Genomic DNA, 15595 nt, shown 5'->3' with positions numbered 1-15595 from the left:
GTTTAAAAGAATGCCACAGACTAATCAACCAAACTTTTTGGGTTGGTTTCTCTTTTATAGTCTGCAGGCATTAAATGAAAGAAGTCAGTGTTCCAGCAGAGGGAGACAACGTTTCAGAAAAGGCATTGTAGCAAACCAAAAAAGAAATTTTAAGCGCAGCAGAGTAACCAGCTCACATACCTGTTAGCTCAGGTGAGTTTAAAAGGCTGCTGTTGATAACAAGGGCATTTGCTAAATAGATGGTGTGTGTGCAACAATATACTGAAAGGTCAATTATATTGTGCAGCTTATCTCACCACCTGTAGTTATTTAGGTGAAAGCTCCAAAATGCTTGCCTAATATGTCTGTTTATCCAAAAGGAAGTATAGAGGGAGAGCTAGATAGATAGCATTGCATTACATTACATTACATGGCAATGCAATGCACAGTTGCTGAAGTTGAACCAAAATGAGCTTGTCATCTGGCTTCTGCAACTTTTAACATGAAAAATCCAATGAGGAGAAGAAAAGCAAAGCCAAAGAGTCCATCCCAAAATCCGACAAACAAGCAAAATGAACAAAAAGCATTGAATTCAATTCTTTCTGATTTTAGAAACTGCATTAAAGAAGGGGTGCACCGGTCCTGGAGATACTGCAATACCAGATCAATGCGTGGAGTGGACAGAGCAAGCTCTTTTTCCATCTCCCTGTTCTAAAAATCCATTTAATATATGGTCCCCAGATAGGGGACGTATCAGATATTAAACTGATAAGAACAGATACTACACTTGATCTTAGCCAAAAGGCCGAGAAGCGATAACCAGAATTGGTTTCCGACTACGGTGCCACCCAAGGATTCTGAAAAGTCTATTTGTGGAGATGGCCACCTGGACTCCCGTTAAGAAGACATGCTGTCAACCTCTAGATCCCTCACATGCCTGCACTTTTCGGCTTGCTGCTGCTGCAATCCACGCGTTTTAGATCTGCATAACTCCACCTCTTTTAGCACAGTACCCTCAACCCCCGGCTGTTCCCACCCGCCTCAACACCGTTGGAAGGGAGGAGAACCAATTAAGGCGGGGGGGGGGTGGAACGAGCAGCTGTCTACCCTTAGCAGGAGGGTTGCTGATTAATTACCTCTCCTGCTGCTGCTGCTGCTGGCTGTCCAGCAGCAGACTGAAGGTGGCTGCTGCTGTGCGCAGGTATATAAAGGCTCAGAGCCTATTATGACACGCGCAGCCAGCGTTTCATTGCCACATTCCGTCTACTGCAGGCGGGATACCTGGATGGCTGAATGTCACTGAGAAGCTCACAGAGACCGCCATAAGCAACAGTTTAAAAGAATGCCACAGACTAAACAACCAAACTTTTTGGGTTGGTTTCTCTTTTATAGTCTGCAGGCATTAAATGAAAGAAGTCAGTGTTCCAGCAGAGGGAGACAACGTTTCAGAAAAGGCATTGTAGCAAACCAAAAAAGAAATTTTAAGCGCAGCAGAGTAACCAGCTCACATACCTGTTAGCTCAGGTGAGTTTAAAAGGCTGCTGTTGATAACAAGGGCATTTGCTAAATAGATGGTGTGTGTGCAACAATATACTGAAAGGTCAATTATATTGTGCAGCTTATCTCACCACCTGTAGTTATTTAGGTGAAAGCTCCAAAATGCTTGCCTAATATGTCTGTTTATCCAAAAGGAAGTATAGAGGGAGAGCTAGATAGATAGCATTGCATTACATTACATTACATGGCAATGCAATGCACAGTTGCTGAAGTTGAACCAAAATGAGCTTGTCATCTGGCTTCTGCAACTTTTAACATGAAAAATCCAATGAGGAGAAGAAAATCAAAGCCAAAGAGTCCATCCCAAAATCCGACAAACAAGCAAAATGAACAAAAAGCATTGAATTCAATTCTTTCTGATTTTAGAAACTGCATTAAAGAAGGGGTGCACCGGTCCTGGAGATACTGCAATGCCAGGTCAATGCGTGGAGTGGACAGAGCAAGCTCTTTTTCCATCTCCCTGTTCTAAAAATCCATTTAATATATGGTCCCCAGATAGGGGACGTATCAGATATTAAACTGATAAGAACAGATACTACACTTGATCTTAGCCAAAAGGCCGAGAAGCGATAACCAGAATTGGTTTCCGACTACGGTGCCACCCAAGGATTCTGAAAAGTCCATTTGTGGAGATGGCCACCTGGACTCCCGTTAAGAAGACATGCTGTCAACCTCTAGATCCCTCACATGCCTGCACTTTTCGGCTTGCTGCTGCTGCAATCCACGCGTTTTAGATCTGCATAACTCCACCTCTTTTAGCACAGTACCCTCAACCCCCGGCTGTTCCCACCCGCCTCAACACCGTTGGAAGGGAGGAGAACCAATTAAGGCGGGGGGGGGGTGGAACGAGCAGCTGTCTACCCTTAGCAGGAGGGTTGCTGATTAATTACCTCTCCTGCTGCTGCTGCTGCTGGCTGTCCAGCAGCAGACTGAAGGTGGCTGCTGCTGTGCGCAGGTATATAAAGGCTCAGAGCCTATTATGACACGCGCAGCCAGCGTTCCATTGCCCCATTCCGTCTACTGCAGGCGGGATACCTGGATGGCTGAATGTCACTGAGAAGCTCACAGAGACCGCCATAAGCAACAGTTTAAAAGAATGCCACAGACTAATCAACCAAACTTTTTGGGTTGGTTTCTCTTTTATAGTCTGCAGGCATTAAATGAAAGAAGTCAGTGTTCCAGCAGAGGGAGACAACGTTTCAGAAAAGGCATTGTAGCAAACCAAAAAAGAAATTTTAAGCGCAGCAGAGTAACCAGCTCACATACCTGTTAGCTCAGGTGAGTTTAAAAGGCTGCTGTTGATAACAAGGGCATTTGCTAAATAGATGGTGTGTGTGCAACAATATACTGAAAGGTCAATTATATTGTGCAGCTTATCTCACCACCTGTAGTTATTTAGGTGAAAGCTCCAAAATGCTTGCCTAATATGTCTGTTTATCCAAAAGGAAGTATAGAGGGAGAGCTAGATAGATAGCATTGCATTACATTACATTACATGGCAATGCAATGCACAGTTGCTGAAGTTGAACCAAAATGAGCTTGTCATCTGGCTTCTGCAACTTTTAACATGAAAAATCCAATGAGGAGAAGAAAAGCAAAGCCAAAGAGTCCATCCCAAAATCCGACAAACAAGCAAAATGAACAAAAAGCATTGAATTCAATTCTTTCTGATTTTAGAAACTGCATTAAAGAAGGGGTGCACCGGTCCTGGAGATACTGCAATACCAGGTCAATGCGTGGAGTGGACAGAGCAAGCTCTTTTTCCATCTCCCTGTTCTAAAAATCCATTTAATATATGGTCCCCAGATAGGGGACGTATCAGATATTAAACTGATAAGAACAGATACTACACTTGATCTTAGCCAAAAGGCCGAGAAGCGATAACCAGAATTGGTTTCCGACTACGGTGCCACCCAAGGATTCTGAAAAGTCCATTTGTGGAGATGGCCACCTGGACTCCCGTTAAGAAGACATGCTGTCAACCTCTAGATCCCTCACATGCCTGCACTTTTCGGCTTGCTGCTGCTGCAATCCACGCGTTTTAGATCTGCATAACTCCACCTCTTTTAGCACAGTACCCTCAACCCCCGGCTGTTCCCACCCGCCTCAACACCGTTGGAAGGGAGGAGAACCAATTAAGGCGGGGGGGGGGGTGGAACGAGCAGCTGTCTACCCTTAGCAGGAGGGTTGCTGATTAATTACCTCTCCTGCTGCTGCTGCTGCTGGCTGTCCAGCAGCAGACTGAAGGTGGCTGCTGCTGTGCGCAGGTATATAAAGGCTCAGAGCCTATTATGACACGCGCAGCCAGCGTTCCATTGCCACATTCCGTCTACTGCAGGCGGGATACCTGGATGGCTGAATGTCACTGAGAAGCTCACAGAGACCGCCATAAGCAACAGTTTAAAAGAATGCCACAGACTAATCAACCAAACTTTTTGGGTTGGTTTCTCTTTTATAGTCTGCAGGCATTAAATGAAAGAAGTCAGTGTTCCAGCAGAGGGAGACAACGTTTCAGAAAAGGCATTGTAGCAAACCAAAAAAGAAATTTTAAGCGCAGCAGAGTAACCAGCTCACATACCTGTTAGCTCAGGTGAGTTTAAAAGGCTGCTGTTGATAACAAGGGCATTTGCTAAATAGATGGTGTGTGTGCAACAATATACTGAAAGGTCAATTATATTGTGCAGCTTATCTCACCACCTGTAGTTATTTAGGTGAAAGCTCCAAAATGCTTGCCTAATATGTCTGTTTATCCAAAAGGAAGTATAGAGGGAGAGCTAGATAGATAGCATTGCATTACATTACATTACATGGCAATGCAATGCACAGTTGCTGAAGTTGAACCAAAATGAGCTTGTCATCTGGCTTCTGCAACTTTTAACATGAAAAATCCAATGAGGAGAAGAAAAGCAAAGCCAAAGAGTCCATCCCAAAATCCGACAAACAAGCAAAATGAACAAAAAGCATTGAATTCAATTCTTTCTGATTTTAGAAACTGCATTAAAGAAGGGGTGGACCGGTCCTGGAGATACTGCAATACCAGATCAATGCGTGGAGTGGACAGAGCAAGCTCTTTTTCCATCTCCCTGTTCTAAAAATCCATTTAATATATGGTCCCCAGATAGGGGACGTATCAGATATTAAACTGATAAGAACAGATACTACACTTGATCTTAGCCAAAAGGCCGAGAAGCGATAACCAGAATTGGTTTCCGACTACGGTGCCACCCAAGGATTCTGAAAAGTCTATTTGTGGAGATGGCCACCTGGACTCCCGTTAAGAAGACATGCTGTCAACCTCTAGATCCCTCACATGCCTGCACTTTTCGGCTTGCTGCTGCTGCAATCCACGCGTTTTAGATCTGCATAACTCCACCTCTTTTAGCACAGTACCCTCAACCCCCGGCTGTTCCCACCCGCCTCAACACCGTTGGAAGGGAGGAGAACCAATTAAGGCGGGGGGGGGGGGTGGAACGAGCAGCTGTCTACCCTTAGCAGGAGGGTTGCTGATTAATTACCTCTCCTGCTGCTGCTGCTGCTGGCTGTCCAGCAGCAGACTGAAGGTGGCTGCTGCTGTGCGCAGGTATATAAAGGCTCAGAGCCTATTATGACACGCGCAGCCAGCGTTCCATTGCCACATTCCGTCTACTGCAGGCGGGATACCTGGATGGCTGAATGTCACTGAGAAGCTCACAGAGACCGCCATAAGCAACAGTTTAAAAGAATGCCACAGACTAATCAACCAAACTTTTTGGGTTGGTTTCTCTTTTATAGTCTGCAGGCATTAAATGAAAGAAGTCAGTGTTCCAGCAGAGGGAGACAACGTTTCAGAAAAGGCATTGTAGCAAACCAAAAAAGAAATTTTAAGCGCAGCAGAGTAACCAGCTCACATACCTGTTAGCTCAGGTGAGTTTAAAAGGCTGCTGTTGATAACAAGGGCATTTGCTAAATAGATGGTGTGTGTGCAACAATATACTGAAAGGTCAATTATATTGTGCAGCTTATCTCACCACCTGTAGTTATTTAGGTGAAAGCTCCAAAATGCTTGCCTAATATGTCTGTTTATCCAAAAGGAAGTATAGAGGGAGAGCTAGATAGATAGCATTGCATTACATTACATTACATGGCAATGCAATGCACAGTTCCTGAAGTTGAACCAAAATGAGCTTGTCATCTGGCTTCTGCAACTTTTAACATGAAAAATCCAATGAGGAGAAGAAAAGCAAAGCCAAAGAGTCCATCCCAAAATCCGACAAACAAGCAAAATGAACAAAAAGCATTGAATTCAATTCTTTCTGATTTTAGAAACTGCATTAAAGAAGGGGTGCACCGGTCCTGGAGATACTGCAATACCAGGTCAATGCGTGGAGTGGACAGAGCAAGCTCTTTTTCCATCTCCCTGTTCTAAAAATCCATTTAATATATGGTCCCCAGATAGGGGACGTATCAGATATTAAACTGATAAGAACAGATACTACACTTGATCTTAGCCAAAAGGCCGAGAAGCGATAACCAGAATTGGTTTCCGACTACGGTGCCACCCAAGGATTCTGAAAAGTCCATTTGTGGAGATGGCCACCTGGACTCCCGTTAAGAAGACATGCTGTCAACCTCTAGATCCCTCACATGCCTGCACTTTTCGGCTTGCTGCTGCTGCAATCCACGCGTTTTAGATCTGCATAACTCCACCTCTTTTAGCACAGTACCCTCAACCCCCGGCTGTTCCCACCCGCCTCAACACCGTTGGAAGGGAGGAGAACCAATTAAGGCGGGGGGGGGGGTGGAACGAGCAGCTGTCTACCCTTAGCAGGAGGGTTGCTGATTAATTACCTCTCCTGCTGCTGCTGCTGCTGGCTGTCCAGCAGCAGACTGAAGGTGGCTGCTGCTGTGCGCAGGTATATAAAGGCTCAGAGCCTATTATGACACGCGCAGCCAGCGTTCCATTGCCACATTCCGTCTACTGCAGGCGGGATACCTGGATGGCTGAATGTCACTGAGAAGCTCACAGAGACCGCCATAAGCAACAGTTTAAAAGAATGCCACAGACTAATCAACCAAACTTTTTGGGTTGGTTTCTCTTTTATAGTCTGCAGGCATTAAATGAAAGAAGTCAGTGTTCCAGCAGAGGGAGACAACGTTTCAGAAAAGGCATTGTAGCAAACCAAAAAAGAAATTTTAAGCGCAGCAGAGTAACCAGCTCACATACCTGTTAGCTCAGGTGAGTTTAAAAGGCTGCTGTTGATAACAAGGGCATTTGCTAAATAGATGGTGTGTGTGCAACAATATACTGAAAGGTCAATTATATTGTGCAGCTTATCTCACCACCTGTAGTTATTTAGGTGAAAGCTCCAAAATGCTTGCCTAATATGTCTGTTTATCCAAAAGGAAGTATAGAGGGAGAGCTAGATAGATAGCATTGCATTACATTACATTACATGGCAATGCAATGCACAGTTGCTGAAGTTGAACCAAAATGAGCTTGTCATCTGGCTTCTGCAACTTTTAACATGAAAAATCCAATGAGGAGAAGAAAAGCAAAGCCAAAGAGTCCATCCCAAAATCCGACAAACAAGCAAAATGAACAAAAAGCATTGAATTCAATTCTTTCTGATTTTAGAAACTGCATTAAAGAAGGGGTGCACCGGTCCTGGAGATACTGCAATACCAGGTCAATGCGTGGAGTGGACAGAGCAAGCTCTTTTTCCATCTCCCTGTTCTAAAAATCCATTTAATATATGGTCCCCAGATAGGGGACGTATCAGATATTAAACTGATAAGAACAGATACTACACTTGATCTTAGCCAAAAGGCCGAGAAGCGATAACCAGAATTGGTTTCCGACTACGGTGCCACCCAAGGATTCTGAAAAGTCCATTTGTGGAGATGGCCACCTGGACTCCCGTTAAGAAGACATGCTGTCAACCTCTAGATCCCTCACATGCCTGCACTTTTCGGCTTGCTGCTGCTGCAATCCACGCGTTTTAGATCTGCATAACTCCACCTCTTTTAGCACAGTACCCTCAACCCCCGGCTGTTCCCACCCGCCTCAACACCGTTGGAAGGGAGGAGAACCAATTAAGGCGGGGGGGGGGGGTGGAACGAGCAGCTGTCTACCCTTAGCAGGAGGGTTGCTGATTAATTACCTCTCCTGCTGCTGCTGCTGGCTGTCCAGCAGCAGACTGAAGGTGGCTGCTGCTGTGCGCAGGTATATAAAGGCTCAGAGCCTATTATGACACGCGCAGCCAGCGTTCCATTGCCACATTCCGTCTACTGCAGGCGGGATACCTGGATGGCTGAATGTCACTGAGAAGCTCACAGAGACCGCCATAAGCAACAGTTTAAAAGAATGCCACAGACTAATCAACCAAACTTTTTGGGTTGGTTTCTCTTTTATAGTCTGCAGGCATTAAATGAAAGAAGTCAGTGTTCCAGCAGAGGGAGACAACGTTTCAGAAAAGGCATTGTAGCAAACCAAAAAAGAAATTTTAAGCGCAGCAGAGTAACCAGCTCACATACCTGTTAGCTCAGGTGAGTTTAAAAGGCTGCTGTTGATAACAAGGGCATTTGCTAAATAGATGGTGTGTGTGCAACAATATACTGAAAGGTCAATTATATTGTGCAGCTTATCTCACCACCTGTAGTTATTTAGGTGAAAGCTCCAAAATGCTTGCCTAATATGTCTGTTTATCCAAAAGGAAGTATAGAGGGAGAGCTAGATAGATAGCATTGCATTACATTACATTACATGGCAATGCAATGCACAGTTGCTGAAGTTGAACCAAAATGAGCTTGTCATCTGGCTTCTGCAACTTTTAACATGAAAAATCCAATGAGGAGAAGAAAAGCAAAGCCAAAGAGTCCATCCCAAAATCCGACAAACAAGCAAAATGAACAAAAAGCATTGAATTCAATTCTTTCTGATTTTAGAAACTGCATTAAAGAAGGGGTGCACCGGTCCTGGAGATACTGCAATACCAGGTCAATGCGTGGAGTGGACAGAGCAAGCTCTTTTTCCATCTCCCTGTTCTAAAAATCCATTTAATATATGGTCCCCAGATAGGGGACGTATCAGATATTAAACTGATAAGAACAGATACTACACTTGATCTTAGCCAAAAGGCCGAGAAGCGATAACCAGAATTGGTTTCCGACTACGGTGCCACCCAAGGATTCTGAAAAGTCCATTTGTGGAGATGGCCACCTGGACTCCCGTTAAGAAGACATGCTGTCAACCTCTAGATCCCTCACATGCCTGCACTTTTCGGCTTGCTGCTGCTGCAATCCACGCGTTTTAGATCTGCATAACTCCACCTCTTTTAGCACAGTACCCTCAACCCCCGGCTGTTCCCACCCGCCTCAACACCGTTGGAAGGGAGGAGAACCAATTAAGGCGGGGGGGGGGGTGGAACGAGCAGCTGTCTACCCTTAGCAGGAGGGTTGCTGATTAATTACCTCTCCTGCTGCTGCTGCTGCTGGCTGTCCAGCAGCAGACTGAAGGTGGCTGCTGCTGTGCGCAGGTATATAAAGGCTCAGAGCCTATTATGACACGCGCAGCCAGCGTTCCATTGCCACATTCCGTCTACTGCAGGCGGGATACCTGGATGGCTGAATGTCACTGAGAAGCTCACAGAGACCGCCATAAGCAACAGTTTAAAAGAATGCCACAGACTAATCAACCAAACTTTTTGGGTTGGTTTCTCTTTTATAGTCTGCAGGCTTTAAATGAAAGAAGTCAGTGTTCCAGCAGAGGGAGACAACGTTTCAGAAAAGGCATTGTAGCAAACCAAAAAAGAAATTTTAAGCGCAGCAGAGTAACCAGCTCACATACCTGTTAGCTCAGGTGAGTTTAAAAGGCTGCTGTTGATAACAAGGGCATTTGCTAAATAGATGGTGTGTGTGCAACAATATACTGAAAGGTCAATTATATTGTGCAGCTTATCTCACCACCTGTAGTTATTTAGGTGAAAGCTCCAAAATGCTTGCCTAATATGTCTGTTTATCCAAAAGGAAGTATAGAGGGAGAGCTAGATAGATAGCATTGCATTACATTACATTACATGGCAATGCAATGCACAGTTGCTGAAGTTGAACGAAAATGAGCTTGTCATCTGGCTTCTGCAACTTTTAACATGAAAAATCCAATGAGGAGAAGAAAAGCAAAGCCAAAGAGTCCATCCCAAAATCCGACAAACAAGCAAAATGAACAAAAAGCATTGAATTCAATTCTTTCTGATTTTAGAAACTGCATTAAAGAAGGGGTGCACCGGTCCTGGAGATACTGCAATACCAGATCAATGCGTGGAGTGGACAGAGCAAGCTCTTTTTCCATCTCCCTGTTCTAAAAATCCATTTAATATATGGTCCCCAGATAGGGGACGTATCAGATATTAAACTGATAAGAACAGATACTACACTTGATCTTAGCCAAAAGGCCGAGAAGCGATAACCAGAATTGGTTTCCGACTACGGTGCCACCCAAGGATTCTGAAAAGTCTATTTGTGGAGATGGCCACCTGGACTCCCGTTAAGAAGACATGCTGTCAACCTCTAGATCCCTCACATGCCTGCACTTTTCGGCTTGCTGCTGCTGCAATCCACGCGTTTTAGATCTGCATAACTCCACCTCTTTTAGCACAGTACCCTCAACCCCCGGCTGTTCCCACCCGCCTCAACACCGTTGGAAGGGAGGAGAACCAATTAAGGCGGGGGGGGGGGTGGAACGAGCAGCTGTCTACCCTTAGCAGGAGGGTTGCTGATTAATTACCTCTCCTGCTGCTGCTGCTGCTGGCTGTCCAGCAGCAGACTGAAGGTGGCTGCTGCTGTGCGCAGGTATATAAAGGCTCAGAGCCTATTATGACACGCGCAGCCAGCGTTCCATTGCCACATTCCGTCTACTGCAGGCGGGATACCTGGATGGCTGAATGTCACTGAGAAGCTCACAGAGACCGCCATAAGCAACAGTTTAAAAGAATGCCACAGACTAATCAACCAAACTTTTTGGGTTGGTTTCTCTTTTATAGTCTGCAGGCATTAAATGAAAGAAGTCAGTGTTCCAGCAGAGGGAGACAACGTTTCAGAAAAGGCATTGTAGCAAACCAAAAAAGAAATTTTAAGCGCAGCAGAGTAACCAGCTCACATACCTGTTAGCTCAGGTGAGTTTAAAAGGCTGCTGTTGATAACAAGGGCATTTGCTAAATAGATGGTGTGTGTGCAACAATATACTGAAAGGTCAATTATATTGTGCAGCTTATCTCACCACCTGTAGTTATTTAGGTGAAAGCTCCAAAATGCTTGCCTAATATGTCTGTTTATCCAAAAGGAAGTATAGAGGGAGAGCTAGATAGATAGCATTGCATTACATTACATTACATGGCAATGCAATGCACAGTTGCTGAAGTTGAACCAAAATGAGCTTGTCATCTGGCTTCTGCAACTTTTAACATGAAAAATCCAATGAGGAGAAGAAAAGCAAAGCCAAAGAGTCCATCCCAAAATCCGACAAACAAGCAAAATGAACAAAAAGCATTGAATTCAATTCTTTCTGATTTTAGAAACTGCATTAAAGAAGGGGTGCACCGGTCCTGGAGATACTGCAATACCAGGTCAATGCGTGGAGTGGACAGAGCAAGCTCTTTTTCCATCTCCCTGTTCTAAAAATCCATTTAATATATGGTCCCCAGATAGGGGACGTATCAGATATTAAACTGATAAGAACAGATACTACACTTGATCTTAGCCAAAAGGCCGAGAAGCGATAACCAGAATTGGTTTCCGACTACGGTGCCACCCAAGGATTCTGAAAAGTCCATTTGTGGAGATGGCCACCTGGACTCCCGTTAAGAAGACATGCTGTCAACCTCTAGATCCCTCACATGCCTGCACTTTTCGGCTTGCTGCTGCTGCAATCCACGCGTTTTAGATCTGCATAACTCCACCTCTTTTAGCACAGTACCCTCAACCCCCGGCTGTTCCCACCCGCCTCAACACCGTTGGAAGGGAGGAGAACCAATTAAGGCGGGGGGGGGGGTGGAACGAGCAGCTGTCTACCCTTAGCAGGAGGGTTGCTGATTAATTACCTCTCCTGCTGCTGCTGCTGCTGGCTGTCCAGCAGCAGACTGAAGGTGGCTGCTGCTGTGCGCAGGTATATAAAGGCTCAGAGCCTATTATGACACGCGCAGCCAGCGTTCCATTGCCACATTCCGTCTACTGCAGGCGGGATACCTGGATGGCTGAATGTCACTGAGAAGCTCACAGAGACCGCCATAAGCAACAGTTTAAAAGAATGCCACAGACTAATCAACCAAACTTTTTGGGTTGGTTTCTCTTTTATAGTCTGCAGGCATTAAATGAAAGAAGTCAGTGTTCAGCAGAGGGAGACAACGTTTCAGAAAAGGCATTGTAGCAAACCAAAAAAGAAATTTTAAGCGCAGCAGAGTAACCAGCTCACATACCTGTTAGCTCAGGTGAGTTTAAAAGACTGCTGTTGATAACAAGGGCATTTGCTAAATAGATGGTGTGTGTGCAACAATATACTGAAAGGTCAATTATATTGTGCAGCTTATCTCACCACCTGTAGTTATTTAGGTGAAAGCTCCAAAATGCTTGCCTAATATGTCTGTTTATCCAAAAGGAAGTATAGAGGGAGAGCTAGATAGATAGCATTGCATTACATTACATTACATGGCAATGCAATGCACAGTTCCTGAAGTTGAACCAAAATGAGCTTGTCATCTGGCTTCTGCAACTTTTAACATGAAAAATCCAATGAGGAGAAGAAAAGCAAAGCCAAAGAGTCCATCCCAAAATCCGACAAACAAGCAAAATGAACAAAAAGCATTGAATTCAATTCTTTCTGATTTTAGAAACTGCATTAAAGAAGGGGTGCACCGGTCCTGGAGATACTGCAATACCAGGTCAATGCGTGGAGTGGACAGAGCAAGCTCTTTTTCCATCTCCCTGTTCTAAAAATCCATTTAATATATGGTCCCCAGATAGGGGACGTATCAGATATTAAACTGATAAGAACAGATACTACACTTGATCTTAGCCAAAAGGCCGAGAAGCGATAACCAGAATTGGTTTCCGACTACGGTGCCACCCAAGGATTCTGAAAAGTCCATTTGTGGAGATGGCCACCTGGACTCCCGTTAAGAAGACATGCTGTCAACCTCTAGATCCCTCACATGCCTGCACTTTTCGGCTTGCTGCTGCTGCAATCCACGCGTTTTAGATCTGCATAACTCCACCTCTTTTAGCACAGTACCCTCAACCCCCGGCTGTTCCCACCCGCCTCAACACCGTTGGAAGGGAGGAGAACCAATTAAGGCGGGGGGGGGGGTGGAACGAGCAGCTGTCTACCCTTAGCAGGAGGGTTGCTGATTAATTACCTCTCCTGCTGCTGCTGCTGCTGGCTGTCCAGCAGCAGACTGAAGGTGGCTGCTGCTGTGCGCAGGTATATAAAGGCTCAGAGCCTATTATGACACGCGCAGCCAGCGTTCCATTGCCACATTCCGTCTACTGCAGGCGGGATACCTGGATGGCTGAATGTCACTGAGAAGCTCACAGAGACCGCCATAAGCAACAGTTTAAAAGAATGCCACAGACTAATCAACCAAACTTTTTGGGTTGGTTTCTCTTTTATAGTCTGCAGGCATTAAATGAAAGAAGTCAGTGTTCCAGCAGAGGGAGACAACGTTTCAGAAAAGGCATTGTAGCAAACCAAAAAAGAAATTTTAAGCGCAGCAGAGTAACCAGCTCACATACCTGTTAGCTCAGGTGAGTTTAAAAGGCTGCTGTTGATAACAAGGGCATTTGCTAAATAGATGGTGTGTGTGCAACAATATACTGAAAGGTCAATTATATTGTGCAGCTTATCTCACCACCTGTAGTTATTTAGGTGAAAGCTCCAAAATGCTTGCCTAATATGTCTGTTTATCCAAAAGGAAGTATAGAGGGAGAGCTAGATAGATAGCATTGCATTACATTACATTACATGGCAATGCAATGCACAGTTGCTGAAGTTGAACCAAAATGAGCTTGTCATCTGGCTTCTGCAACTTTTAACATGAAAAATCCAATGAGGAGAAGAAAAGCAAAGCCAAAGAGTCCATCCCAAAATCCGACAAACAAGCAAAATGAACAAAAAGCATTGAATTCAATTCTTTCTGATTTTAGAAACTGCATTAAAGAAGGGGTGCACCGGTCCTGGAGATACTGCAATACCAGGTCAATGCGTGGAGTGGACAGAGCAAGCTCTTTTTCCATCTCCCTGTTCTAAAAATCCATTTAATATATGGTCCCCAGATAGGGGACGTATCAGATATTAAACTGATAAGAACAGATACTACACTTGATCTTAGCCAAAAGGCCGAGAAGCGATAACCAGAATTGGTTTCCGACTACGGTGCCACCCAAGGATTCTGAAAAGTCCATTTGTGGAGATGGCCACCTGGACTCCCGTTAAGAAGACATGCTGTCAACCTCTAGATCCCTCACATGCCTGCACTTTTCGGCTTGCTGCTGCTGCAATCCACGCGTTTTAGATCTGCATAACTCCACCTCTTTTAGCACAGTACCCTCAACCCCCGGCTGTTCCCACCCGCCTCAACACCGTTGGAAGGGAGGAGAACCAATTAAGGCGGGGGGGGGGGTGGAACGAGCAGCTGTCTACCCTTAGCAGGAGGGTTGCTGATTAATTACCTCTCCTGCTGCTGCTGCTGGCTGTCCAGCAGCAGACTGAAGGTGGCTGCTGCTGTGCGCAGGTATATAAAGGCTCAGAGCCTATTATGACACGCGCAGCCAGCGTTCCATTGCCACATTCCGTCTACTGCAGGCGGGATACCTGGATGGCTGAATGTCACTGAGAAGCTCACAGAGACCGCCATAAGCAACAGTTTAAAAGAATGCCACAGACTAATCAACCAAACTTTTTGGGTTGGTTTCTCTTTTATAGTCTGCAGGCATTAAATGAAAGAAGTCAGTGTTCCAGCAGAGGGAGACAACGTTTCAGAAAAGGCATTGTAGCAAACCAAAAAAGAAATTTTAAGCGCAGCAGAGTAACCAGCTCACATACCTGTTAGCTCAGGTGAGTTTAAAAGGCTGCTGTTGATAACAAGGGCATTTGCTAAATAGATGGTGTGTGTGCAACAATATACTGAAAGGTCAATTATATTGTGCAGCTTATCTCACCACCTGTAGTTATTTAGGTGAAAGCTCCAAAATGCTTGCCTAATATGTCTGTTTATCCAAAAGGAAGTATAGAGGGAGAGCTAGATAGATAGCATTGCATTACATTACATTACATGGCAATGCAATGCACAGTTGCTGAAGTTGAACCAAAATGAGCTTGTCATCTGGCTTCTGCAACTTTTAACATGAAAAATCCAATGAGGAGAAGAAAAGCAAAGCCAAAGAGTCCATCCCAAAATCCGACAAACAAGCAAAATGAACAAAAAGCATTGAATTCAATTCTTTCTGATTTTAGAAACTGCATTAAAGAAGGGGTGCACCGGTCCTGGAGATACTGCAATACCAGGTCAATGCGTGGAGTGGACAGAGCAAGCTCTTTTTCCATCTCCCTGTTCTAAAAATCCATTTAATATATGGTCCCCAGATAGGGGACGTATCAGATATTAAACTGATAAGAACAGATACTACACTTGATCTTAGCCAAAAGGCCGAGAAGCGATAACCAGAATTGGTTTCCGACTACGGTGCCACCCAAGGATTCTGAAAAGTCCATTTGTGGAGATGGCCACCTGGACTCCCGTTAAGAAGACATGCTGTCAACCTCTAGATCCCTCACATGCCTGCACTTTTCGGCTTGCTGCTGCTGCAATCCACGCGTTTTAGATCTGCATAACTCCACCTCTTTTAGCACAGTACCCTCAACCCCCGGCTGTTCCCACCCGCCTCAACACCGTTGGAAGGGAGGAGAACCAATTAAGGCGGGGGGGGGTGGAACGAGCAGCTGTCTACCCTTAGCAGGAGGGTTGCTGATTAATTACCTCTCCTGCTGCTGCTGCTGCTGGCTGTCCAGCAGCAGACTGAAGGTGGCTGCTGC

The 15595-nt window shown here is 45.1% G+C and overlaps 12 non-coding genes across 12 annotated transcripts; all 12 read right to left on the bottom strand.

The window, feature by feature from the left end:
- Nucleotides 1-605: 605 nt before the first annotated feature.
- LOC141200428 (U2 spliceosomal RNA) lies at nucleotides 606-796 on the bottom strand. The gene has a single exon (XR_012272149.1). It is a non-coding gene; the product is annotated as a U2 spliceosomal RNA (small nuclear RNA).
- A 1120-nt stretch (nucleotides 797-1916) lies between these two features.
- On the bottom strand, nucleotides 1917-2107 carry LOC141200408 (U2 spliceosomal RNA). The gene has a single exon (XR_012272130.1). It is a non-coding gene; the product is annotated as a U2 spliceosomal RNA (small nuclear RNA).
- A 1120-nt stretch (nucleotides 2108-3227) lies between these two features.
- On the bottom strand, nucleotides 3228-3418 carry LOC141200087 (U2 spliceosomal RNA). Its single transcript, XR_012271819.1, has one exon. It is a non-coding gene; the product is annotated as a U2 spliceosomal RNA (small nuclear RNA).
- A 1121-nt stretch (nucleotides 3419-4539) lies between these two features.
- LOC141200735 (U2 spliceosomal RNA) lies at nucleotides 4540-4730 on the bottom strand. The gene has a single exon (XR_012272447.1). It is a non-coding gene; the product is annotated as a U2 spliceosomal RNA (small nuclear RNA).
- A 1122-nt stretch (nucleotides 4731-5852) lies between these two features.
- Nucleotides 5853-6043, bottom strand: LOC141200074 (U2 spliceosomal RNA). Its single transcript, XR_012271807.1, has one exon. It is a non-coding gene; the product is annotated as a U2 spliceosomal RNA (small nuclear RNA).
- A 1121-nt stretch (nucleotides 6044-7164) lies between these two features.
- Nucleotides 7165-7355, bottom strand: LOC141200062 (U2 spliceosomal RNA). Its single transcript, XR_012271796.1, has one exon. It is a non-coding gene; the product is annotated as a U2 spliceosomal RNA (small nuclear RNA).
- Nucleotides 7356-8474: 1119 nt separating this feature from the next.
- Nucleotides 8475-8665, bottom strand: LOC141200050 (U2 spliceosomal RNA). The gene has a single exon (XR_012271785.1). It is a non-coding gene; the product is annotated as a U2 spliceosomal RNA (small nuclear RNA).
- A 1121-nt stretch (nucleotides 8666-9786) lies between these two features.
- On the bottom strand, nucleotides 9787-9977 carry LOC141200427 (U2 spliceosomal RNA). Its single transcript, XR_012272148.1, has one exon. It is a non-coding gene; the product is annotated as a U2 spliceosomal RNA (small nuclear RNA).
- A 1121-nt stretch (nucleotides 9978-11098) lies between these two features.
- LOC141200039 (U2 spliceosomal RNA) lies at nucleotides 11099-11289 on the bottom strand. Its single transcript, XR_012271774.1, has one exon. It is a non-coding gene; the product is annotated as a U2 spliceosomal RNA (small nuclear RNA).
- A 1120-nt stretch (nucleotides 11290-12409) lies between these two features.
- On the bottom strand, nucleotides 12410-12600 carry LOC141200028 (U2 spliceosomal RNA). Its single transcript, XR_012271763.1, has one exon. It is a non-coding gene; the product is annotated as a U2 spliceosomal RNA (small nuclear RNA).
- Nucleotides 12601-13721: 1121 nt separating this feature from the next.
- LOC141200015 (U2 spliceosomal RNA) lies at nucleotides 13722-13912 on the bottom strand. Its single transcript, XR_012271751.1, has one exon. It is a non-coding gene; the product is annotated as a U2 spliceosomal RNA (small nuclear RNA).
- Nucleotides 13913-15030: 1118 nt separating this feature from the next.
- On the bottom strand, nucleotides 15031-15221 carry LOC141200004 (U2 spliceosomal RNA). The gene has a single exon (XR_012271740.1). It is a non-coding gene; the product is annotated as a U2 spliceosomal RNA (small nuclear RNA).
- Between the last annotated feature and the right edge of the window lie 374 nt (nucleotides 15222-15595).

This window comes from Phyllobates terribilis, unplaced genomic scaffold, assembly GCF_046119375.1.
Source record: "Phyllobates terribilis strain yellow unplaced genomic scaffold, ASM4611937v1 Scaffold_108__1_contigs__length_5656254, whole genome shotgun sequence".
Taxonomy (NCBI): domain Eukaryota; kingdom Metazoa; phylum Chordata; class Amphibia; order Anura; family Dendrobatidae; genus Phyllobates; species Phyllobates terribilis.
Note: the sequence above shows the minus strand (reverse complement) of the source record. Positions and strands in the feature narration are given on the sequence as shown.